Source organism: Hyla sarda, chromosome 1, assembly GCF_029499605.1.
Source record: "Hyla sarda isolate aHylSar1 chromosome 1, aHylSar1.hap1, whole genome shotgun sequence".
Taxonomy (NCBI): domain Eukaryota; kingdom Metazoa; phylum Chordata; class Amphibia; order Anura; family Hylidae; genus Hyla; species Hyla sarda.
This window is the reverse complement of record NC_079189.1, coordinates 348147803-348175671: the sequence shown is the minus strand read 5'-3', so window position 1 is coordinate 348175671 and position 27869 is coordinate 348147803. Positions and strand designations below refer to the sequence as shown.

Sequence of the window (27869 nt, the reverse complement as noted above, 5' to 3'; positions counted from 1 at the left end):
GAAAAGGGGGGTGATTCAAACTTTTATTAGGGAAGGGGGTTAAATGACTTTTGTTAACTTTTTTTCACTTTTTTTTCCAGTGTTATAGCTCCCATAGGGGCTATAACACTGCACACACTGATCTCTTACCCTGATCCCTGCAAACCCATAGCTTTGCATGGATCAGCGAGATAGGGGCTCGATTGCTCCATCCTGTAGCTTAGGCATGGAGCAATCAAACGCCGATTGGATGCAACGGAGCAAGGTAAAGGGGTGTGATCAGGACATCGCGATTTTATCACAATGTCCTGATCAGCCCGACTGAGCTGCCGGAAAGTGTTTACTTTCATTTTTAGTCTGAAGGGTTAATAACGATCCGTGCCGCACGCTATTAGCCCAGGGTCCTGGCTATTGTTTGCAGCTGGGACCGACCCGGTGTGATGCGTGTTAAGCGGTGTGACCCCGTTTTAAACATCGGGACCGGGCGTAGGGCGTACAGGTACGCCCTTCGTCCTGAAGGAGTTAAATTATATGTAACTTAAATATTAATTTGATAGATTTTTTGTTATTTGTATTGGAATTTATGGTATGTTCAGATGTGGCAATTTGTTGCAGAAATTGCCCCATTCATCTGCTCAACACTTTCTTGCATATTGTGATCTATGATGATTGTGGATAGAAGTAAAAAATTTAACAATTAAAAAAAAAATGAACCATTGACATATTTTCTTCCTTTTATACATGATGGCTTCATGGCAATGTTCTTGGAAGTGTCCGAAAAATTATATATACATGATGTTTTAGAAAAATACTTTTCATATCTGACTGGGTCAGTGCATTCTTTTTACAAGGACTTTTCTGAATATTATTATTCAGATTCTTTTCTTAAGAGATTTGTATAACAGCTTTTGTCAAAGGTTTAAAAACAGCCCAACAGGCTATAGTAATTACATGTACAGTATTTTAGATGAGACGTTGTGTATTAATGGAATTTCAACACTAAAAACCTAAAGAAGAATAGATGTGTGCAAATAATTATAGTTATCTCGTCTATAGAATCTAAATTACAACTTCAAGTTACTTCTTGAAATTATTCATCATGACCAGCCTGATGTGCTTTTAGAAAGAGGGAAAGTTAAATTGGTCCTCTCAGTTTAAAGGAAAATACAATTTTATATTAGTGTATTTAGGTTGTTTAGGATCTCATTACAGAGCTTATTAGAATGATATGCCACTATTCTTGCAATGTCCACGTTATGTTTGGCTAAGTCCTCTTGATAGCAGCTGATCCTTTAATGGGGTACTCTCTTCTAAAGATAGGGAATGACAAGCTGATCATCTGATCATGGAGTCTGACTGCTAGGACCCCCACTGTTCTCGAGAACATGGTAAATTTGTTCCAAAATGTCAGTACAATTATGAGGAGAAATGGGGATTTTCATATTAGAGGGGAACAGAGCTAATTTCTTTAAAAAAACGCTTCCTGTCTGTCTCCAGGTTGGGTGTGGTTCTGCAGCCCAGTTCCATTGAAGTGAATGGATCAAAGTTGTAATACCACACACAACCTGGGGACAGACATGGAGCTTTTTTTTTTTTTTTTTAAGAAATTAGCTCTGCTTTTCTATTCCTAGACAACCCCATTTAAACTCTATTATTATAAAACAACTGTATATTTAAAAATAACTTACACTTTCAAAATGTGAAATAACAAAGTGAAAAAGCTTCTCAGACAAAAATACCATCAAGAGAGAGGCTGAGTGGTAATGAACATGTAGGACAGGCTCTACCAATAGAGTGCAGATCTTGTAGGTCAATGCAGTATGTATGTACTATATTGAAACATATACATTAAACCCTTTCTTAAAGGGCTACTCCTTAAATCAACTGGTGTCAGAAAGTTAAACAGATTTGTTAATAAATTCTATTTAAAAAAATCTTACTCCTTCCTGTACTTATCAGCTGTTGTATGCTACAGAGGATGTTCTTTTCTTTTTTAATTTCTTTTCTGTCTGACTACAGTGCTCTCTTCTGACACCTCTGTCCATGTTGGGAGCTGTCCAGAGTAGCATAAGTTTGTTATGAGGATTTGCTTCTGCTCTGGACAGTTTTTGACATGGACAGATGTGTCAGCAGAGAGCACTGTGATCAGACAGAAAAGAAATTCAAAAAGAAAAGAACTTCCTCTGAAGCATACAGCAGCTAATATGTACTGGAAGGATTAAGATTTTTAAATTGAAGTAATTTACAAATCTACAACACAAATAAAGAAACATAGCCACACATCCACCATTTGTATTTTGATCTACTTGCTTCTCAGCATAATTTCAAAAACTAGCAGGTTGTTATTATACATTTTGATCAGAAAGTACAAGCCCACTCGCCACGTCAATGCCACCTAGTCGGAATAGGTCCCTAACCTTACACTGGCATAGTGCAAGCGGCGACCACTGCCTCCAAGACACCATGCCCACAGGGGGGACAACCCAGTGACCAGGCAGCCCCACTGCTGCCCGACCAAGCCCCTGGCTCTGGGCCGCACCACCCCACAAACAAAAGCATCAAAGAAACAATGGCTACCAAAGAGCACCACACCATTGTGAACACCTACCATGTGCTGCCTACTAGAGGGATGGGAGAATGTTAGGAGAAAACCCTTATGCAGTCGCCTGCTAATTAAAAACACCTGGGACACAATGGTGGAGTGGAGTGCTGGCCATGGAAGAAGGGAGAGACTACAAATGTACAACACAAATAGAGAAACATAGCAGCACATCCACCATTTGTATTTTGATCTACTTGCTTCACAGTATAATTTCAGAAATTAACAGGATGTAAGTATACATTTTGATCAAAAAGTACAAGCCCACTCGCCACGTCAAGGCCACCTAGTCAGAGTGAGTCCCTCAGAATGGGTCCCTAACCTTACACTGGCGTAGTGCCGGGCAGCGACCACTGCCTCCAAGACACCATGCCCACAGGGGGGACGACCCAGTAGCCAGGCAGCCCCACTGCACCACCCCACAAACAAAGCATTAAAGAAACAATGGCCAACACAGAGTAACACACCAGCGTGAGCACCTACCATGTGCTCCCTACCAGAGCGATGGGAGAAAATTAGGAGCAAACCCTTATACAGTCTCCTGCTAATTAAAAACACCTTGGCCGAATGGGTGGAGTTGAGTGCTGGCCATGGAAGAAGGGAGAAACTACAAATGTACAACACAACATTTGTATTTTGATCTACTTGCTTCTCAGTATAATTTCAAAAACTAACAGGTTGTTAGTATACTGTTACGCCGAGCGCTCCGGGTCCCCGCTCCTCCCCGGAGCGCTCGCTACACTTCCCTCACTGCAGCGCCCCGGTCGGTTCCACGGACCCGGGGCGCTGCGTTACCACCTCCGGCCGGGATGCGATTCGCGATGCGGGTAGCGCCCGCTCGCGATGCGCACCCCGGCTCCCGTACCTTACTCGCTCCCCGTCAGTTCTGTCCCGGCGCGCGCGGCCCCGCTCCCTAGGGCGCGCGCGCGCCGGGTCTTTGCGATTTAAAGGGCCACTGCACCGCTGATTGGTGCAGTGGTTCCAATTAGTGTTTACACCTGTGCACTTCCCTATATCACCTCACTTCCCCTTCACTCCCTCGCCGGATCTTGTTGCCCTAGTGCCAGTGAAAGCGTTCCTTGTGTGTTCCTTGCCTGTGATTCCAGACCTTCTGCCGTTGCCCCTGACTACGATCCTTGCTGCCTGCCCCGACCTTCTGCTACGTCCGACCTTGCTTCTGTCTACTCCCTTGTACCGCGCCTATCTTCAGCAGCCAGAGAGGTTGAGCCGTTGCTAGGGGATACGACCTGGTCACTACCGCCGCAGCAAGACCATCCCGCTTTGCGGCGGGCTCTGGTGAAAACCAGTAGTGACTTAGAACCGATCCTCTAGCACGGTCCACGCCAATCCCTCTCTGGCACAGAGGATCCACTACCTGCCAGCCGGCATCGTGACAGTAGATCCGGCCATGGATCCCGCTGAAGTTCCTCTGCCAGTTGTCGCTGACCTCACCACGGTGGTCGCCCAGCAGTCACAACAGATTGCGCAACAAGGCCAACAGCTGTCTCAACTGACTGTTATGCTACAACAGTTACTACCACAGCTCCAGCAATCATCTCCTCCGCCAGCTCCTGTACCTCCTCCGCAGCGAGTGGCCGCTTCTGGAATACGACTATCCTTGCCGGATAAATTTGATGGGGACTCTAAGTTTTGCCGTGGCTTTCTTTCCCAATGTTCATTACACTTGGAGATGATGTCGGACCAGTTCCCCACTGAAAGGTCTAAGGTGGCTTTCGTAGTCAGCCTGCTGTCTGGAAAAGCCCTGGCTTGGGCCACACCGCTCTGGGACCGCAATGACCCCGTCACTGCCTCTGTACACTCCTTCTTCTCGGAAATTCGAAGTGTCTTTGAGGAACCTGCCCGAGCCTCTTCTGCTGAGACTGCCCTGTTGAACCTGGTCCAGGGTAATTCTTCCGTTGGCGAGTATGCCGTACAGTTCCGTACCCTTGCTTCAGAATTATCCTGGAATAATGAGGCACTCTGCGCGACCTTTAAAAAAGGCCTATCCAGCAACATTAAAGATGTTCTGGCCGCACGAGAAATCCCTGCTAACCTACATGAACTCATCCATCTTGCCACTCGCATTGACATGCGTTTTTCCGAACGGCGTCAGGAGCTCCGCCAGGATATGGACTCTGTTCGCACGAGGCGTTTCTTCTCCCCGGCTCCTCTCTCCTCTGGTCCCCTGCAATCTGTTCCTGTGCCTCCCGCCGTGGAGGCTATGCAGGTCGACCGGTCTCGCCTGACACCCCAAGAGAGGACACGACGCCGCATGGAGAATCTCTGCCTGTACTGTGCTAGTACCGAACACTTCCTGAAGGATTGTCCTATCCGTCCTCCCCGCCTGGAAAGACGTCCGCTGACTCCGCACAAAGGTGAGACAGTCCTTGATGTCTACTCTGCTTCTCCACGTCTTACTGTGCCTGTGCGGATGTCTGCCTCTGCCTTCTCCTTCTCTGCTGTGGCCTTCTTGGACTCTGGATCTGCAGGAAATTTCATCTTAGCCTCTCTCGTCAACAGGTTCAACATCCCGGTGACCAGTCTCGCCAGACCCCTCTACATCAATTGTGTAAACAATGAAAGATTGGACTGTACTATACGTTTCCGCACGGAGCCCCTTCTAATGTGCATCGGATCTCATCACGAGAGGATTGAACTGTTGGTCCTCCCCAATTGCACTTCTGAAATCCTTCTTGGACTTCCCTGGCTTCAACTCCATTCCCCAATCCTGGATTGGTCCACTGGGGAGATCAAGAGTTGGGGGCCCTCTTGTTCCAAGGACTGCTTAAAACCGGTTCCCAGTAAACCTTGCCGTGTCCCTGTGCTTCCTCATGTAACCGGTCTCCCTAAGGCCTATATGGACTTTGCGGACGTTTTTTGCAAAAAACAAGCTGAGACTCTACCTCCTCACAGGCCTTATGATTGTCCCATTGACCTCCTCCCGGGCACTACTCCACCCCGGGGCAGAATCTATCCTCTGTCCGTCCCAGAGACTCTTGCCATGTCTGAATACGTCCAAGAAAATTTAAAAAAGGGCTTTATCCGTAAATCCTCCTCTCCTGCCGGAGCCGGATTTTTCTTTGTGTCCAAAAAAGATGGCTCTCTACGTCCTTGCATTGACTACCGCGGTCTTAATAAAATCACGGTTAAGAACCGCTACCCCCTACCCCTCATCTCTGAACTCTTTGATCGTCTCCAAGGTGCCCATATTTTTACCAAACTGGACTTAAGAGGTGCTTATAATCTCATCCGCATCAGAGAGGGGGATGAATGGAAAACGGCATTTAACACCAGAGATGGACACTTTGAGTATCTGGTCATGCCCTTTGGTCTATGCAACGCCCCTGCCGTCTTCCAAGACTTTGTTAATGAAATTTTTCGTGATCTACTATACTCCTGTGTTGTTGTATATCTGGACGATATCCTGATTTTTTCTGCCAATCTTGAAGAACACCGCCAGCATGTCCGTATGGTTCTTCAGAGACTTCGTGATAATCAACTCTATGCCAAAATAGAGAAATGTCTGTTTGAATGCCAATCTCTTCCTTTTCTAGGATACTTGGTCTCTGGCCAGGGACTACAAATGGACCCAGATAAACTCTCTGCCGTCTTAGATTGGCCACGCCCCTCCGGACTCCGTGCCATCCAACGTTTTTTGGGGTTCGCCAATTATTACAGGCAATTTATTCCACATTTTTCTACCATTGTGGCTCCTATTGTGGCTTTAACAAAAAAAAATGCCGATCCCAAGTCTTGGCCTCCTCAAGCGGAAGACGCCTTTAAACGACTCAAGTCTGCCTTTTCTTCGGCTCCCGTGCTCTCCAGACCTGACCCATCTAAACCCTTCCTATTGGAGGTTGATGCCTCCTCAGTGGGAGCTGGAGCTGTCCTTCTACAAAAAAACTCTTCCGGGCATGCTGTTACTTGTGGTTTTTTTTCCAGGACCTTCTCTCCGGCGGAGAGGAACTACTCCATCGGGGATCGAGAGCTTCTAGCCATTAAATTAGCACTTGAGGAATGGAGGCATCTGCTGGAGGGATCAAGATTTCCAGTTATTATTTACACCGATCACAAGAACCTCTCCTACCTCCAGTCTGCCCAACGGCTGAATCCTCGTCAGGCCAGGTGGTCTCTGTTCTTTGCCCGATTTAATTTTGAAATTCACTTTCGGCCTGCTGATAAAAACATTAGGGCCGATGCTCTCTCTCGTTCCTCAGATGCCTCTGAAATTGAACTCTCTCCTCAACACATCATTCCTCCTGACTGCCTGATTTCCACTTCTCCAGCCTCCATCAGGCAAACTCCTCCAGGAAAGACCTTTGTTTCTCCACGCCAACGCCTTGGGATCCTCAAATGGGGTCACTCCTCCCATCTCGCAGGTCATGCGGGCATCAAGAAATCTGTGCAACTCATCTCTCGCTTCTATTGGTGGCCGACTCTAGAGACTGATGTGGTGGACTTTGTGCGAGCCTGCACTATCTGTGCCCGGGATAAGACTCCTCGCCAGAAGCCCGCTGGTTTTCTTCATCCTCTACCTGTCCCCGAACAACCTTGGTCTCTGATTGGTATGGATTTTATTACTGACTTACCCCCATCCCATGGCAACACTGTTATTTGGGTGGTCGTTGATCGATTCTCCAAAATGGCACATTTCATCCCTCTTCCTGGTCTTCCTTCAGCGCCTCAGTTGGCTAAACAATTTTTTGTACACATTTTTCGTCTTCACGGGTTGCCTACACAGATCGTCTCGGATAGAGGCGTCCAATTTGTGTCTAAATTCTGGAGGGCTCTCTGTAAACAACTCAAGATTAAATTAAATTTTTCTTCTGCATACCATCCTCAATCCAATGGACAAGTAGAGAGAATTAACCAGATCTTGGGTGACTATTTACGACATTTTGTTTCCTCCCGCCAGGATGACTGGGCAGATCTTCTACCTTGGGCCGAATTCTCGTATAATTTCAGAATCTCTGAATCTTCCTCCAAATCTCCGTTTTTCGTGGTGTACGGCCGTCACCCTCTTCCCCCCCTCCCTACCCCCTTGCCCTCTGGTCTGCCCGCTGTGGATGAAATTTCTCGTGATCTTTCCACCATATGGAAAGAGACCCAAAATTCTCTCTTACAGGCTTCTTCTCGCATGAAGAGATTCGCAGATAAGAAAAGAAGAGCTCCTCCCATTTTTTCCCCTGGAGACAAGGTATGGCTCTCCGCTAAATATGTCCGTTTCCGTGTCCCGAGCTATAAGTTGGGACCACGCTATCTTGGTCCTTTTAAAGTTTTGTGTCAAATTAATCCTGTCTCTTACAAACTTCTTCTTCCTCCTTCTCTTCGTATCCCTAATGCCTTTCACGTCTCTCTTCTTAAACCTCTCATCCTCAACCGTTTTTCTCCTAAATCTGTTCCTCCCACTCCTGTTTCCGGCTCCTCGGACATCTTCTCTGTTAAAGAGATTTTGGCCTCTAAAAAGGTCAGGGGAAGAACTTTTTTTTTAGTGGATTGGGAGGGTTGTGGTCCAGAAGAGAGGTCCTGGGAACCTGAGGACAATATCCTGGACAAAAGTCTGATCCTCAGGTTCTCAGGCCCCAAGAAGAGGGGGAGACCCAAGGGGGGGGGTACTGTTACGCCGAGCGCTCCGGGTCCCCGCTCCTCCCCGGAGCGCTCGCTACACTTCCCTCACTGCAGCGCCCCGGTCGGTTCCACGGACCCGGGGCGCTGCGTTACCACCTCCGGCCGGGATGCGATTCGCGATGCGGGTAGCGCCCGCTCGCGATGCGCACCCCGGCTCCCGTACCTTACTCGCTCCCCGTCAGTTCTGTCCCGGCGCGCGCGGCCCCGCTCCCTAGGGCGCGCGCGCGCCGGGTCTTTGCGATTTAAAGGGCCACTGCACCGCTGATTGGTGCAGTGGTTCCAATTAGTGTTTACACCTGTGCACTTCCCTATATCACCTCACTTCCCCTTCACTCCCTCGCCGGATCTTGTTGCCCTAGTGCCAGTGAAAGCGTTCCTTGTGTGTTCCTTGCCTGTGATTCCAGACCTTCTGCCGTTGCCCCTGACTACGATCCTTGCTGCCTGCCCCGACCTTCTGCTACGTCCGACCTTGCTTCTGTCTACTCCCTTGTACCGCGCCTATCTTCAGCAGCCAGAGAGGTTGAGCCGTTGCTAGGGGATACGACCTGGTCACTACCGCCGCAGCAAGACCATCCCGCTTTGCGGCGGGCTCTGGTGAAAACCAGTAGTGACTTAGAACCGATCCTCTAGCACGGTCCACGCCAATCCCTCTCTGGCACAGAGGATCCACTACCTGCCAGCCGGCATCGTGACATATACATTTTGATCAAAAAGTACAATCCCACTCGCCACAGCTTGTACTTTTTGATCAAAATGTATTCTAACAACCTGTTAGTTTTTGAATTTATGCTGAGAAAGAAGTAGATCAAAATACAAATGTTGTGTTGTACATTTGTGGATATTGTGGATATGCGGCTGTGTTTCTTTTTCTCTTTGTGTTTTACAATTGTAGTCTCTCTCCTTCATAGCCAGCGCTCAGCTCCACTCATTTGGCCCAGGTATTTTTAATCAGCAGGAGACTGCATATGTGTTTCCTCCTAACATTCTCTTAGCCCTCTGGCAGGGAGCACATGGTAGGTGTCCACACTGGTGTGGTTGCACTGCGGCGTTCATTGTTACTGTGATGCTTTGTCTGTGGGGTGGAGTGGCCCAGAGCCAGGGGCTTGGTCGGGTAGCAGTGGGGCAGCCTGGCCACAGGGTCATTCCCCTTGTGGGCATGGTGTCTCGGAGGCAGTGGTCACCGCTTGGCACTATGCCAGTGTAAGGTTAGGACCCACTCTAATTAGGTGGCCTTGATGTGGTGAGTGGGCCTGTACTTTTTGATCAAAATGTATACAAACAACCTGTTAGTTTTTGAATTTATGCTGAAAAGCAAGTAGATCAAAATACAAATTGTGGATGTGCTGCTGTGTTTCTTTTTCTCTTTGTGTTTCATAATTTACAAATCTGTTTAACTTTCTGGACCCAGTTGATTCAAAAAACATTTTTCCACCGGAGTATCCCTTTAAAGCATAGCCGTCACATCACAGTAAAAAATGCTCAACATGCCTATAGGTTCTGTATGTGGCTCACAAATCTCTCTGTACTGCTGACATCCACTGCTCAGGAAGGGACATGCCCGAGGCAAGCACTGAGCTTGCCCTCACTCATCATGCATTCAGTCCCTCTCTCTGCTGTCTGCTGTGTTGTGCTGAATCTCTTTATTCAATCGCTGAAGGCTGCTTTATAACCTCGATCTCTCTTTGTTTTCAGATAAGAGTCTGATAGACAGGACAAGAGTGAGCACAAAGGAGTGCTAGTACCACCCTCACTTACTGGACTTTGTCCCTGTCTGTGCTTCAGCTTGGACAAAGAGGATGCTGCTGCCACACAGGTCCATGTTCTGGACGGTATGGGGACCACTAGTGATCTTTTTTTTATGAGCTATGACTTTTTAAGAATTGAATTAGAAAGGTTAAAGTTTTACCAAGATGTACAACATGTAAAAAGTTTTGGATTTTGACAGTGCCCAATAAAAGTTTAACCTGTCCAGGACACAGGGCGTACAGGTGCGCCCTGATGTCCTGGTACTTAAGGACCCAGGGCCTACCTGTATGACCTGGTCCCTGTTAACAGGGTTTATACCGTTCTCACGAGCGGAGAACGGCTTAAACCCGGTGGGTCACGGTTGCTACGGGAAGCCAGGACTCACGGCTAATGTTAAATCATGGCATCTAAAATGAAACCAAAAGTATCCCGGCAGCTCACCCGAGCTGATCGGGACTATCTCGACAAAATCGCGATGTCCTTATCAGCTTACTGGATGACAAGAGAATCCTCACCATCCTCTTCATCGTCCGTTTGGCGATATGCTGCCCCAAGCCCACCCAAGCCCAGCAGGCTGGACAGAGCGTTGTTAACACTGATCAATGCTATGCTATGGCATAGCATTGATCAGTGTATTCAATCAAAAGATTGCATGTTATAGCCACCTTTTGGGGGCAAAAAAAAAAGTGTAAAAATAAAAGTCAATAAAAGTGAATTCACCTCTTCCCTATTAATAGTTTAAATAAAAATAAAAATGAAATAAAATAATGTAATAAAAAATAAAAATAATCATTTCTGGTCCTGCCGTGTGCATAAATGTCCAACATATTAAAATATAAGGTTATGCAAACTGCACGGTCAATGGCGTACACGTAAAAATACCAAAGTCCAAAAATTTGCATTTCTGGTCACTTCATATACCATAAAAAACTAATAAAAAGCAATCAAAAAGTCCCATCAAAACAAAAATGATACCGATAAAAACTACAGACCATGATGCAAAAAATGAGCTCTCATATAGCCCCGTATGCGGAAAACTAAAAAAGTTATAGGGGTCAGAAGATGACAATTTTAAAAATACTAATTTTGATGCATGTAGTTAAGATTTTTTTAAAGTAGTAAAATAAAATAAAGCCTACATAAATTGGGCATCCTTGTAACCGTATGGACCTACCGAATAAAGATCAGATGTCATTTTTTACTGAAAATTGTACTGTGTAGAAACAGAAGCCCCCAAATTTACAAAATGTTATTTTCTTTTCAATTTCATCCCACAAATATAGATTTTTTGGGTGGTTTTGTTGTATATTTTGTTATTAAATGATTGATGTCATTACAAAGTACAATTGGCGCAAAAAACAAGCCCTTATATAGGTCCAATGTATGTAGGTACAAAATTTAAAGAAGATTTTTAGAAGGAGAGAAAAAAACGAAAGTGCAAAAACGAAAATTGGCCTGGTCCTTAAAGGGGTTTTCCACCATAAGGTGATTTTAGTATGTACCTGGCAGACAGTAATGGACATGCTTAGGAAGGATCTGCACTTGTCTTGGGGCTAAATGGCTATATTGTAACATAACCCTGTGGCAAGCTTTTTGTGAACTTGTATTTCCTGTTTGACTTATGTTTTTTTGACTACAAATCCCACAATGCCATTTTCCTCCCTCTCACACATCAGCCACCCCACCCATTGAAACAAAAGACCTGTGGTTTTCAATCAGGGTGCCAACAGCTGTTACATTAGTTGCAGATTGATCACATCCACCCATTGAAGCAGACAGGCTCCCTGTCATCAGCTGACTAGTGAGTCAGGTCTCGGCCGCATTGCAATCTGGGAAAAATCCGAGACAACAGTCATTTTGTATGCTGGTAAAAAATAAATATTGGGGTGAAAATCAAATAAGAATTGTGAGAAAACCGTCTCACACAGGTACAGACACTATGTTATGAACTACACTAACTTTACAGCCCCTGTAGCATAGTCAAATAAAAAAAAAATTCCTGGAATACCCCTTTAAGGTCAAAATGGACTTGGTCTTTAAGGGGTTAAAGACTAACATTTTCTAAATAAAAATATGTAAACAAAATTAAACTAAGCATATTTGGTGTCACCACATGGAGAATTGTCTGAACTATTAAAGTATAACGTTATTGATCCCACATGGTGAATTGTGTAAATAATAAAAACAAACAAATGGCAGAATTGCGTATTTTCCCCGTCACATCACATCCCAGAAAAAAAAGGGCGATCACAAAGTAAATAGGTACCAATAAAACTACAGATCATGATGAGAGATGAGTGAACTTGGGTTCGGCCGATTCGCAGAATTTTTCGATAAAATTCGGTTTGATCCGAACTTATTTGCGGTGTATCTATATTGAAAAAAGCTATTTCTGGATTACACAGAGCCTCAATAGGGGTGTAGAACACTTTGATTTGTTCTAACACGCATATGGAGTGCTGGGGTAGTGAAATCATACTGTTATTCAGAATGACATGCAGATTACTGGCATCACTTTTAGAATAACTGCCGCAGAGTGACACAATGACAGAGCCTGGAGGTGGCATCAGTGTGAGGAGGCCATATTGTGGCTGATTGACACTGTGTGGAGGTGTTGGCAGCATGAGGAGACCATACAGCTGCTAAATGACACAGCGTGGAGGTGTTGGCAGCATGAGGAGACCATATAGTGGCTGAATAGCACAGCTTGGATGTGGCTGAAGCATGAGTAGACCATATAGTGGCTGAATGACACAGCGTGGAGGTGTTGGCAGCATGAGGAGACCATATAGTGGCTGAATGACACAGCATGGAGGTGTTGACAGTATGAGGAAACCATATAGTGGCTGAATGACACAGCTTGGATGTGGCTGAAGCATTAGGACACAATATGGTTGCTGAATGACACAGCGTGGAGGTGTTGGCAGCATGAGGAGACTATATAGTTGAAGTAGAATGACTTCTTCAGGTATACAGTGCTTATCTATTCCCGGCCAAATTGAACCTAGCCAAATTCCCGGCCAAATTGAACCTAGCGGAGGAAGCGGCAGATGTCTCCTCCACTTGTTGGCTGAGCAGTAGCTGCTGACTGTCCTCTATTAGATCATCCTCAGTGAATAGTGGAGCTGAACCCACAGCATAAGATACTTCTGTAGGGGAGGGAACAGCATAGGACAGAGGCAATAGGAGGACAGGGATTGATCCCGGGCCATGCCAACTGAGGGTTGTGTCTGAGGAAGCCACCGACTGTTGACTGGGGGTATCAGATGTCACTTGTGATGAAGTGGATTACCGTGTTAACCAATCGATAATGGCAGATGGGTTGCTGGTTGAGACATGACCGCTAGCTGATACCGGAAGCTCAGGCCTCACGCTGTGACTCCTGCTGCCACTCGCCCCTAGTCGGCTGCAACCTCTGCCTGATTAATTTAGGCCTCTGTCGCTCCTCTGTGCATGTTCTGGCCTTTCTCTGCGTGACATATTTACTGCGTCTATATGAGTGGAGTACCATAGGCTTCACAACACATAAAACAGTATTTTTCTAGAATAGCAGCAGTTGTGTACTTTTGCCTGGACTTTCACAGTATCTAGGCCCTTGACAGCTGGAGCGACAAAAGGAGGTTATGACACACAGCTCCCTTCGGCTGAGGTGGTGGAGCCTTGGCTGCCTGAAAGAAGGCGCGGCGTGCCACTGGGTGATGCTGCAGGCTGGACCACTACATCGGAGCCACGGTTCTCCCAGGCTGCTTTATGGTGGCGAAACATATGTTGACGCAGGGGCGTGGTGCCAACATTGGGACCCTGGTCACGCTTCACCTTCTGCCGACATATCTTGCATGTGGCTATGTGAACCTCCTCCGGATGCTTGATGAAAAACTGCCACACCGCCGCGTAGCTGATTTTCTCACTAACAGTCCGCACTAATGGACTGCTACTGCCGCTGTCTCCAGGAATCCCTGTTCCACTATCTTCCGGGAAGGTAGGCTGCCGCGAAGCAGGTGGTCTCCCCCAGGCAAGTTTGGCTCCAGAATTTGCACTTCTGCCACCATGCTGACTGCCAACCATGCTACCACCTTGCTGGCTCAGCTGCTGCCTTACGGGCAACCTGCAACTCTCTTCTCCTGATGATGAAGCCCCTTCTGCACCCGTCTCCCAATTGCGATCAGCTTCATCATCATCAACAAGTTTCTGCACGTCACTGATGTCCTCCTCAGTTTCCTCAACAGTGTCTGCTACAGGACCCTGAACCCTGGAAACACCGCCTCCCACTTCACTCTAGTCATCACTACTTGCCCGCCTAGCGGAGGAAGCGGCAGATGTCTCCTCCACTTGTTGGTTGGGCAGTAGCTGCTGACTGTCCTCTATTAGATCATCCTCAGTGAATAGTGGAGCTGAACCCATAGAATAAGATACTTCTGTAGATGAGAGAACAGCATAGGACAGAGGCTATGGGAGGACAGGGACTGCTCCTGGGCCATGCCAACTGAGGGTTGTGTCTGAGAAAGCCACCGCTTGTGATAAAGTGGATGACCGTGTTAACCAATCGATGACGGCAGATGGGTTTCTGGTCGAGATACGTCCACTAGCTGATACCGGGAGCTCAGGCCTCACATTGTGGCTCCTGCTGTTACTCGCTCCTAGTTTGCTGCGACCTCTGCCTGATGAATTTAGGCCTCTGCCGCTCCTCTCTGCATGTCCTGGCACTTCTCTGCTTGACACACTTAGTGAGTATATGAGTAGAGTACAATAGGCTTCACAACGCTTAAAATTCTATTTGTCTAGAATAGCAGCAGGTGTGTTTTTTGCCTGGAATTTCACAGTATCTAGGCCCTTGACAGATTAACAGGTACAAAATATTACACTACCTGTTACACCTATGAGGGGAGAAAAATGTGCTACAGTACGCTTAATAAACGTTTTGGAGTAAAAAACCAGCCGGTGATTACTTTTGGCTGTCCTTTCACAGTATGTTGGCCCTTGACAGATTAACAGGTATAAAATAGTACACCACTTAGATGTACGTATGTGGTATGCACTTATGAGGGCAGAAAAATGCACTGCAGTACACTTAAAAAAGTAAAAACACAAGCCGCTGAGTAGTTTTGCCTGGACTTTCACAGTATCTAGGCCCTTGACAGATTGACAGGTTTAAAATATTACACTACTTAAATGTAGGTATGTGGTATGCACTTATGAGGGCAGAAAAATGCACTACAGTACGCTTAAAAAAAAACTATTGGAGTAAAACACCAGCCGGTGATTACTTTTGGCTGTCCTTACACAGTATGTAGGCCCTTGACAGTTTAACAGGTACCAAATAGTACACTACTTAGATGTAGGTATGTGGTATGCACTTATGAGGGCAGAAAAATGCGCTACTGTACGCTACAAAAATATTTGAGTAAAACACCAGCCGGTGATTACTTTTGGCTGTCCTTTCACAGTATGTAGGCCCTTGACAGATTAACAGGCACAAAATAGTACACCACTTAGATGTAGGTATGTGGTATGCACTTATGAGGGCAGAAAAATGCGGTACAGTACGTTTAAAAAAATATTTTAGTAAAACACCAGCTGGTGATTACTTTTACCTGGACTTTCACAGTATGTAGGTCCTTGACAGATTAACAGGTACAAAATAGTACACTACTTAGATGTAGGTATGTGGTATGCACTTATGAGGTCAGAAATATGCGCTACTGTATGCCTCAAAAATTATTTGAGTAAAACACCAGCCGGTGATTACTTTTGGCTGTCCTTTCACGGTATGTAGGCCCTTGACAGATTAACAGACACAACATAGTACACCACTTAGATGTAGGTATGTGGTATGCACTTATGAGGGCATAAAAATGCGGTACAGTACGTTTAAATAAAATATTTTCGTAAAACACCAGCTGGTGATTACTTTTGCCTGGACTTTCACAGTATGTTGGCCCTTGACAGACTAAAAGGTACAAAATAGTACACTACTTAGATGTTTGTATGGACTGCTGGGTTAGTCTACAGACTACTATAACCAGCAGATGATTTGTTGTGGAACAAAGACACAGAATTGAGCTGAAAAATTCTTCCTGCCTCCTCTGCTAAGGTTTATGAAGTTGAGACAGCTTGTTGAAATGTATGAAGCAACACACAGCTATCTACCCCTATATGTAATACAATGCTGAAGAAAGTAACTGGGAGGTTAATGGCTGCTGTAAAAATCCTTTTCAGTGAAAAAAACACTGCTCTCTGTCCACCAGAACGCTGATGTGACTAGGATGTGAAAAGCTGCTGGAATGAGCTTTTCTGTGTAACTCACACACACAGCGATGTCCGTCCTATCTGTATGCAGTCTAATGAATAATATGACAAGCCGCAAAATGGCTGCCGAATATATAGGGCTGTGACATCACAGGGGTGACTGGCTGATGATAGGATGCATGCTGCATGTGATTCAGGGGCATCCCGCCTACTTTGCTTCTCGCCTTGCCTTCCCACCTTCCCAGCGTTCCTTGCTCCATGTACTGACATGCAGATCTGCCATTTTAGATGCCCTGGAGCCTGGACCGCAGTAAACAGAGTTTAATGAAGTTACTTATGCGATGTTCACATTCGTTGTGAGTCATATATTTCATGAAATTCGTAGCGAATTTGGGTTCATTAGTTTCAATTCACTCATCTATAATCATGGTGCACAAAATTCAGAACAGGGCAAATTTAGGTATACTTATTTATAAAAATCTTATGTAAATTATGTAAATTGGGTGTTGTAATCGTACTAATCTTGAAGAACCAAGATAACACGTCAGTTTGACTGCACAGTAAAAGGCAGTAAAAATGCACAGTCAAACAGTAAAAGGTGTAAGAAGCACCCCATCCCCAAATTAGTTTTCAGTCTATCCATATACAAATAATGATTGAGAACTGAGTTATTACTTCTTGCATAGCCACTAGTATTAGTATTACATGAATTAGACTAAGGGATCATGAGCATTCAGTTTGTAAAATAAATGAGCCATTGAAGGTGAATGTAAATGACTTGGGAGCTCTCTTCATTTCCAGAGGTGATTTCTGTTATTTTACTGTTTAAAAGCTCCTGCTAAATATAATAAGGGCATTCAATCAATATGTGATGATGTAAGGCCATTTGAAGGCCTTGGTGCCTGCAAAGACTGATCTGCCTTTTATAATTGGCCATAGGAAGGCTGTATTAGCAGATCACCTATTGAATGGATCAGTGCAGTGCAATAGTCCTGCATTTATCTGTATGAGCAATCAAATGATTTCTCATACAAGTCCCTTAGGGGACCAAAAATGTGTAAAAAATTGTTTATAGTAAACATTTAAAAGATTTAAAAGAGAATAAAAGAAAAGAAGTTTCCCCCCATGATAAAAATTGTAATCACCCCAATTTCCCATTTATCAAATAACAAAAATGTAAAAAATCTGATTTGTTATGGCAGATTTATATTGTAATATTATTGGTCCTGCACAGTGAACAGTGTAAATGGAGAAAAAAAAAAGCATAAAATTACAGAATAAAAAAAAAAATTTCTCTTCTGGAATAACAATTGATCAAAAAATCATCTAAATCAAAGTAGTACTAATTGGTATATACACAATTAGTACCACAAAAAAGCAAGCGCTCATTGAAAATAGTGCATGAGACATTGGCTACATCAAGGGAAATTTGAGAATATATTGATACAAGTGGTCATTGCCATAATAACTGGACAGCTTGAGTCTTTCAGAGTGGGAGTTGCTCTTACAGAACAGCATTCTATTCTGGCTAATAGAAAAGGGTCAAAAGAAGGGGACATCAATGTGCTTCAGTCTGTCAAAGGAAAAAGGGTTGTCTCCATGATAATGTAATATTTAAGATACTATTCAAGTGTTTTAGGATTATAGAGATAGTTTAATACAAATAGTCTAAATAAACTATCTGATCGAGAGATCCATTAGATATATATGAAGTATAAAGCTGAATGTATGACAAAACAAGTGATATTTTCATTTACCTAAAGTAGGCAATGCATTGCTATATTCATTATTTTATTTAGAATCTATGAATAAATATTTACTTTTATAAAATAAAAAACAAACACATTACACAGCAAGGTGGCTCTTACCACCTCTTATTCCTCTGTACTTATATTCAGAAGAGCTATGTGTAATGTTTGACCTCCCACAGACTTTTGCAATCTGTTACAAACCATTAAAACCTTATTTGCTTACTAAGTAAAAAATGAACTATTGAGCTAATGAAGTGTAATACTTGTTTTCCACTGTAGTAGAATATAGTCTTACTAAAAATCATATATACTGTAGTATAGAAAAATATAGTCTTACTAAAATCAATTATTTTCTTCTTCACAATGTCAAAATACAGTTACTGTGTAATATTGTGGAATATTCTAGTATGATACCTCTGCCGGTTTTGTTAGTAATCTAAGATTCTTTCTTTATCTTCGTCTATTACAGACGGCATACCAGAATGCTGCGGCACATTAACATATGCAAGGGTAATGCTTCCTATGGGACAATGAAAATAGCCTGCCTTTTCTCACTTTAAAATATGCTGCTTTCTTTTTAAATCAATAGTACAGAATTCCTTAGGTATAACTACGTCTGGGATTATAATATTTTATTACAAATTATGAGACAGAAAGTGAATATTCTGCCATTCATGTAAATGACCCGGTGTTCCTCTGGAGCATAATGGCCAGATATATGAAGACACTTGGAAACGCTTTTACGTTGCAAAGTATCGGTTTTATTTATGCAGTAAAAGCATCTCAATCGCTTAACTTTGTCTGTCTTATTTGTCGGTTAATCATGTTGAAAGCGTATTAAGGTTTCAGTTAAGGGATTCATAAAGTATAATCATCACTATAGTTTATGATATATGATGCAAATTAGAAAACTATATTGTTATTTAACAGCTGTTAAGTGCTGGTGATTAAAGGCAATGGAGTGGCAGAGCTCAGCAGATATTCAACACGAGCTTCTATAGTTCATTATGTGGGAAAGTGCATATTGAGGAAGGTAGATTTATTTGACAATGTATTCCTTGATCAAATACATTCTACAGATTGAAGATTCCTTTAAGTGAAGACATGCATTTTCTATGCTGTTATTACCCCAAAGAATCTGTGAAAGCAGATGCTGCAAACCTTTGAGAAAACAAAAGACTGTATATGTCTTTAGATATGCCATGCCTGCGGCATTAATAGCTGCATTGCCAATGTTTAAAGTAAATATTTCCCAGATCTTACGAAAAACAAAAAGATTGATGTTTGCTGACAACCTTGGTTTTAATTACAACTATAGCAAAACCAAGTAACTTGCCCGATGCATGTGAATAGGCCTGCTAGAGAGTAACATATTCTTTTAGTTTCTATAGCGTATACTGTAATTAGGGATGAGCGAATCGAATCTGATGAATTCGAATTCTTTATGAATTTCAGGAAAAATTTGCTTTGCAACAAATGGGAATATCGCCGCGATTCAATTGCACAAATCGCTTCATTAAACTCCATTTAGTGCGGTCCAGGCTCCTGGGCATCTAAGATGGTAGCTCCACATGTCAGGACATGGGGCAAGGAATGCTGGGAAGGCGGTAACAAGGGTAGGCGGGATGACCCTGAATCACATGCAACATGCAGCCTATCAGCAGCCAGCCACACCTGTGATGTCACAGCCCTATATAATCAGCAGCCATCTTGCCACCACTCACATCAGCATTCTATTGCAGAGAGAGAGGGACAGAGAGCAGTGTGTTGCAAAGAAAAGCATTTTTACAGCAGCAATTCACCTCAAGCCCAAATCCAGCCTAGAAGCACTGATAGGGAAGGGAGAGAGATTGAAAGAGAAAGTGTAATTGTGGGTGTATAACAGCAGCGATTCACCTCAAGCCCAAATCCAGCCTAGAAGCATTGATAGGGAAGGAAGAGAGATTGAGAGACAAAGTGCAATTGTGTGTGTATTACAGCAGCGACTCATCTCAAGCCCAAATCCAGCCTAGAAGCACTGGTAGGGAAGGGAGAGAGATTGAGAGAGAAAGGGCATTTTTGGGTGTAGTACACAGAGACTGTGTGCTGCAGCACTGGTGTGTACAACATTTGAAAAGCTAATAGTAGCCACTCAGTTAGGGTGAGCAGAGCACTAAAAGCCATAATCACCTGCTATTTATGCTGGTTGAGTAGCGGAGTGTATTGTCCTCTATTAAGTGTAACCTGTGTGTACATTGGTCTTGTACCATTTTGTTCCTGTTAAAGTCCTAAGGGCATAGTTACTGTGAAAGGCCAGCCAAAAGTACATACCTGCTGCTGTTCGAGACAAATACTGTTTTAAGCATAATGGAGCGCATTGTACTCCCCTCATAAGGGCATACCACGTATGTACTGTTACATTATGTGCTGGCGACGGGGCTGGGATTCGCATTGCAGTACGTGCCCGCATGCGAATCTCAGCCCCTCACTCACCTTGTGCTTCTCCTGCCCCCGCCTTTGCCTCTCTGCTCCGGTGCGCATCTCCCTGTCTCCCTGTGCACCCATTAGTGAAGTAACAACTGTGGCTCATTGATAAATTCCTCCATCTCCCACACTTCTCTGCCGGATCTTTGTTGCCCTAGTGCCTGAGAGAAAGTGTTCCTGAGAGTTGGCTTTCCGTGTATCATACCCTTGCTCCGTGACCTGACCTTGCTCCTTTGCCGCCTGCCTACTGACTACTTGTTACGTTCCTGACTATGCTACTGTGCTTGCTGCCTTGACCTTCTGCTATCCTGACTATGAGCTGTACAGGTGGGTGCCCCCTGCCGCAGCAAGTCTATCCCACTTTGCGGTGGGCTCTGGTGAAAACCAGCGGCACCTTTGACTCTGCTCCCTGGTATGGTCCGAGTCATCTACCACACAGGTCCAGTGGATCCACTATCATCAGTGTTCCAGTCTACTGAAACATGAGTCTTACAGCAAGATCCGGTCATGGATCCCGCTGAGGTACCCCTGCATGAAGTCACGGATCTTCCCTCCATTGTGGAACGTCAGTCTTAGCAATTGGCGTGACAGGCGCAGCAACTTACCAAACTGTCTGCTATGATGCAACAGCTATTGGCCTTGCAGCAACAGCAGCAAGTACTGCAACCTGGCCCACTCCCACCACCAGTTCCTCCAGTGTCTTCTGGCTCCCAGCTATGTCTGCCTTTACCTTCTAAATATGATGGTGATTCAAGCTGAGTCTCTGCCTCCACATCATCCTTACAACTGCCCTATAGATTTTCTGGCTGGTACCACTCCTCCTCGTGGAAGGATATACCCTCTATCGGTCCCTGAGACCAAAGCCATGGTTGAGTATATCAAGGAGAATCTCCAAAAGGGATTTATCCGTAAGTCCTCTTCTCCTGCTGGAGCTGGTTTCTTCTTTGTAGGGAAGAAGGATGGCTCACTCTGTCCATGCATTGACTACAGGGGACTTAACAAAATCACAGTCAAGAACCGTTACCCACTACCTCTCAGAACTTTTTGACCGTCTACGTGGTGCCAAGGTTTTCTCCAAGTTGGAGAAACCTCATTCGTATCCGCAAGGGAAATAAATGGAAAACGGCCTTCAATACTCGTGAGGGACATTTTGAGTATCTTGTAATGCCTTTTGGTCTCTGCAATGCTCCAGCCGTTTTTCAAGAGTTTGTCAATGATATCTTCCGTGATCTTCTCTACACCTGTGTTGTCGTATACCTAGATTACATCCTGATCTTCTCTTCCAACTTAGAGGAACATCGTACTCATGTTCGTCTGGTTCTTCATCTCTACGCCAAACTGGAGAAATGCCTGTTCGAGAAGTCTAGTCTTCCATTTCTTGGCTACATTGTCTCTCATCGGGGCCTGCCGATGGATCCAGAAAAATTATCTGCAGTATTGGATTGGCCTCATCCTTCGGGCCTACGTGCTATTCAACGCTTTCTGGGAATCGCTAACTATTATCGTCAATTTATCACACATTTTTCGTCCTTGGTTGCTCCAATTGTGGCTCTCACTAAGAAGACTTCTAATCCTAAATCGTGGCCTCAAGAGGCTGAAGAGGCCTTCTCCCGTTTAAAGCCTGCATTTGCCTTTGCTCCCGTGCTTACAAGACCAGATCTGGAGAGGCTCTTTGCTTTGGAAGTTGATGCCTCATCTATTGGAGCGGGTGCCATTCTTACTCAGAAAAACGCCAAGGGCAAGACTGTAACTTATGGGTTCTTCTCCAAGACCTTCTCTCCTGCTGAGAGGAATTACTCCATAGGAGATCGTTAACTCCTCCCTATCAAGCTAGCCCTGGAGGAATGGCAACATTAATTGGAAGGTTCTTCTCATCCGATCAGCATTTACTCCGACCATAAGAATCTTCTATACCTTAAGTCTGCTCAGCGTTTGAACCCCCGCCAGGCAAGGTGGTCACTGTTCTTTTCTAGGTTCAACTTCTTCATTCACTTCCATCCGGCAGATAAGAAAATCAGGGCAGATGCTCTCTCCAGGTTCTTTGACATCATTGGTTTGGACTCCATGCCTAGGCATATTATTCCTCCTGACCGTTTGATTCCTGCCGCTCCTGCTGAAATTCAGCAAGTTCCTCCAGGAAAATCCTTTGTGCCCGCCAGATTGAGATACAAGGTACTGAAATGGGGTAACTCTTCCTTAACAGCAGGTCATCCTGGTATACGCAAGACTTTACTTCTAAACTCCTGGCGCTACTGGTGGCCCCATCTTGAACGTGATATTTCTGATGTTGTTCATTCCTGTGAAACTTGTGCCCGTGACAAAACTCCTCGACAGAGACCTGTAAGACTTTTACAGCCTTTACCCATTCCGGAGACTCCCTGTTCCCATATCGCCATGGATTTCATCACCGATTTGCCAACATTTCATAATAACACTGTAATTTGGGTAGTTGTAGATCGGTTTTCCAAGATGGCTAATTTTATTCCTCTACCAGGTCTTTCTTCTGCCCCATAGCTGGCGAAGTACTTCTTGTTGCATGTCTTTCGTTTACATGGTCTTCCTCAGCATATAGTTTCAGATCGTGGTGTGCAGTTTGTCTCTAAGTTCTGGCGAGCCCTTTGTAACCGTCTGGACATCAATCTGGACTTTTCCTCGGCCTACCACCCTCAGTCCAATGGTCAGGTTGGAGAGGATTAATCAAATCCTAGAGACTTATCTTCAGCATTTTATTTCAGCTCGTCAAGACGATTGGGTCGACCTTCTACCCTGGGCTGAATTCTCATATAATCATAAGGATTCCGAGTCCACAAGGTCATCTCCCTTTTTTGTCTCCCTTTTTTGTCTACGGACTCTGATGAGCTGGTGCTTGACTTCTCCAGCATCTGGCAACAGACCCGACAGTCGTCATACCAGGCTTCTTCAAGCATGAAGGCGCAAGCTGATAAGAGTAGAAGACCTCCTATGTCCTTCTCTTCTGGTGACATGGTGTGGCTTTCATTCAAGTACATCTGCTTCAAGATAACCTGTTACAAGCTTGGTCCTCTCTACCTTGGTCCATTTTATATTCTACAAAAAATGTATCCTGTCTCCTACAAACTCTGTCTACCTGCTATGTTAGGTATTCCCAATTCCTTCCACATTTGTCTCCTCAAGCCTCTTGTCATAAACTGGTTTTCTCAAAATAATCTTGTCCCCACACCTGTCTCCTTCTCTTCTGATGTCTACAAAGTTAAAGAGATTCTTGCCATTAAAACCGTGAGAGGTAAACTATTTTTTCTGGTCCACTGTGAGGGTTACGGTCCTGAGGAGAGAACTTGGGAGCCTGAGGAGAATATCCTGGACCGTGACCTTCTCAGGAGTTTTCTGAATCATAAAAGGAGGTAGAGACCAAAGGAGGGGGGGGGGGGTACTGTTATGTGTGTTCCGTGAGGGGCGTAGTTTCCAAAATGGGGTCACATGTGGGTATTTCTTTTTTTGCTTTTATGTCAGAACCGCTGTAAAATCAGCCACCCCTGTGCAAATCACCAATTTAGGCGTAAAATGTACATGGTGTTCTCACTCCTGAGCCTTGTTGTGCTCCCGCAGAGCGTTTTACGCCCACATATGGGGTCTTTCCGTACTGAGGCAAGACGAGCATGTTAGTGTAAAAATATTTTTTTTACACTAGCAGGCTGATGTAGACCCCAACTTTTCCTTTTCATAAGGGGTAAAAGGAGAAACAGCCCCAAAATTTGTAACCCGATTTCTCCGAAGAAATTACCCTATATGTAGCCCTAAACTGTTTCCTTGAAATACAACAGGGATCTGAAGTGAGAGAGCGTCATGCGCATTTGAGGACTTAATAGGGACTGCATAGGGGTGGACATAGGGGTCTTCTAATCCAGTGATTCTCAAACAGAGTGCCTCCAGTTGTTGCTAAACTTCCAGCATGCCTGGACAGTCAGTGGCTGTCCAGAAATGCTGGGAGTTGTTGTTTTGCAACAGCTGGAGGCTCAGTTTTGGAAACTCTGCCGTACGATACTTTTTTCATTTTTATTGGGGGGAGAACAGTGTAAGGGGGTGTATATGTAGTGTTTTATCCTTTATTATGTATTAGTATAGTGTAGTGTTTTTTGGGTACATTCACACGGGCAGGGCCGCTGTCAGGGGGGTACAGCCAGTACACCAGTAAGGGGCCCGGGCCCTGCTGTACCCCCCTGCGGCAAGGGAAGTACAGAAGCCAGAGACTGCTTCTGGACCTACAGTACGCAAATTGCGTACATAATGTACGTACAGGCTATAGCATTTTCCGGCTCCTGTACATACATTACGCAAATAGCGTACGCAATGTACGTACAAGAGCATACATTGCACAGCAGACTGTGTGATGATGTAATTTCATCACACAGCCTGCCGGAGAAGTCCTGCGCCGCCCTGGAGGCTGCTGATCGCCCAGCCTCAGCGCAGGATCGGCGGAAAGGTGAGTGGATTTTTTTTAATTGTTTTAGAAAATATATTTGGGGGCAATTTTTACCTATGTGGGGGCATTATTTGCTAAATGGTGCATTTTTTAGCCTACTGGAACATTACCTGCTATGTAAGGGGCATTATTACATAACTGGGGGCATTACCTGCTATGTGAGGGGCATTATTACATAACTGGGCATATTATGAACTAGCTGGGGGCATTATTACCCACCATTGATACACTGAATGTGACCCCAGGGTATAATTTGGGGCATTATTACTTACATGGATGGCATTACCTACCTGCATGACCTACATGGGGGAACTATCTACTGGGGTCACTGTATAATGGGGGCATTACCTACCTGAGGGGGGTGATGGTGGCCCAGGCCTGAAGCTATGTAAGGGGCCCCGAAATTTCTGATGGCAGCCCTACACACGGGCGGGGGTTTACAGTGAGTTTCCCACTAGGAGTTTGCACTGCGGCAGAAAATTTGCCACCTTTCAAACATGAAGCAGGAAACTCACTGTAAACCCGCCCGTGTAAAACCTCCAGCTGTTGCAAAACTACAACTCCCAACATTCACTGACAGATCGTGCATGCTGGGAGTTGTACTTTTGCAACAGCTGGAGGCACGCTGGTTGGAAAACCTTCAGTTAAGTTCTGTTATCTAACTCAGTATTTTCCAACCAGTGTGCCTCCAGCTGTTGCAAAAGTACAATGCCCAGCATGTACTGATCTCCGACGTAGTTATACAACAGCTGGAGGTACGAAACTACAACTCCCAGGATGGCAAGACAGCCGTTTGCTGTTCATACATGCTGGGAATTGTAGTTTTGCAAGATTTACAGGGTCATGGTTTAAAAACCACTGCACTGTGATCTCCAATCTTTGGCCCTTTGGGTCCTTAAGTACCAAGGACCCAGGGTGTGCCCATACACCCTAGGTCCTTAAGGGGTTAAACGGAAACTGATAGCAGTCTCAACCATGCTATCCAGTATGTACAGGTAGATAGTGTGGGGGACCCTGGTTGGATAGGAGATAAGTTTTAGATTGTGGGGGGTCTGACTGCTAGGACCCTTCGCGATCTCCTGTATGGGACCCCGGTTTTCCCTGTCAGCTGGGTGTGTCGAACTCTGAACGAAGGGCGGAGGACATGCTTCCTTCATGTTTCTCTATGCGAGAGCCGTTCGGCTATCTTCGGCTCTCCCATAGAGATATATGGAGGGCATGTGTCGGCCGTTGCTTCATGCTTGGCTCTTGACTAGAGATGAGCAAATCGAAGCTGACAAACCCAAATTCGTTACAAATTTTAGGAAATATTTGATTTGCAACGAATGCGAATATCGCCACGATTCTATTGCACGAATAGCTTCATTAAGCTATGCAAGCTTCCGGGCATCTAAAATGGCGGATCCACATGTCAGTACATGGGGCAAGGAACGCTGGGAAGGTGGGAAGGCAAGGCGGGAAGGGAAGTAGGTGGGAATATCCTGAATCACATGCAGGATGCAGCCTATCAGCAGCCAGTCACCCCTGTGATGTCACAGCCCTATATAATCAGCAGCCATAATCCTGCTCCTCACTTCATTACAATATACTGCAGAAGGGTCAGCAGAGCAGAGACAGCAGAGAAAAGCACAGTCCAGCAGCGTTTAACATCTTCCTAGTCACATCAGCATTCTCGTGGACGGAGAGCTTTGTTTTTTTCACCGAAAAGGATTTTTACTGCAGCTGCAGGCATTAACCTCCCAGTCACTTTCTTCGGCATAGTATTACAGAGAAGGGCAGATAGCTGTGTGTTGCCTCATACATTTCAACAAGCTGTCTCAATTTCATAAACCTTAGCAGAGGAGGCAGGAATAATTTTACTGCGCAATTCAGTGTCTCTTCAAGAGAAAATCATCTGCTGGTTATACTAGTCTGTAGACGGCATAACACACAGCAGTCCATTCCTAATAGTGTTTGACAGAGTGCAATTTTGTGTTTAGTACACAGCTTTTTTGTGCTGCAGCACTGTTGTGTACTGCTGGTGTTTTACAAAAATATGTTTTTCTTAAGGTAACTGTAGCGCATTTTTATACCCTCATGAGTGCATAACGCATATGTACATCTAAGTAGGGTACTATTCTGTACCTGATAATCTGTCAAGGGCCTACATACTGTGAAAGTTCAGGCAAAAGTACTCACCAGCTGGTGTTGTACTAAGATACTTTTTGTAAGCATACTGTAATGCATTTTTCTGCCCTAATAAGTGCATACCTGATACCACATACATACATCTAAGTAGTGTACTATTTTTTACCTGTTAATCTGTCAAAGGTCTACATACTGTGAAAGTACTCACCGGCTGGTGTTGTACTCAGATACTTTTTTAACCCCTTCCCGCTATTGGACGTATGCATACGTCCAGGCGAATTACACGTTCGCGCAAATGGACGTATGCATACGTCCAAGCGATCTCCTGCTCTGCCCCGGGCAGTGCAGGAGATCGCGGGTGGGACTATGCTGTCAATCACAGCCGGAGTCCCACCGCAGCTGCCGGGGCCGCGATCGCGCCGGTCCCGGCAGCATTAACCCCATAGATGCCGTGATCAGTTCTGATCACGGCATCTACGGTGTTTGCAGGGGGAGCACTCTCCCCCTGCCCATCAATCGCAGCGCCGCGATAAAATAAGGGGGATCGGGGGTGTCCAAGACACCCTCGATCCCCCTAGAAGAGATAGGAGTGAGGTGGCAGGGTTGCCACCCCTCCTATCCCTGCTATTGATCGGCGGAGCGGCCGACCAATAGCAGACTGGGGGCGGGGGGGTTAAAGTTCGGTTCCCCCCGCTATGCCCACCCATCGGTGTCCGGGCACAGTGGGGGGAACCGTGTAATAGCGGCGGCGCCACTTACCCGGCGGCGGCTGTGATTACGGCGGCGGTGGAGGTAAGTATGACGCCGCGTGTCCAGAGTCTGTTGCCTAGCAACATCTGCAGGGCGACAGTTTAGAGAGTGGTCTCTAAAC

At 45.1% G+C, this 27869-nt stretch overlaps 1 long non-coding RNA gene across 1 annotated transcript in view; it reads left to right on the top strand.

The window, feature by feature from the left end:
- The window catches only part of LOC130307315 (uncharacterized), a 47659-nt gene that overhangs the window by 8060 nt on the left and 11730 nt on the right, over nucleotides 1-27869 (top strand). Inside the window, exon 2 of the long non-coding RNA XR_008856510.1 lies at nucleotides 9899-10035. This is a non-coding gene — a long non-coding RNA (uncharacterized LOC130307315). The remainder of the gene's footprint in view (nucleotides 1-9898; nucleotides 10036-27869) is intronic.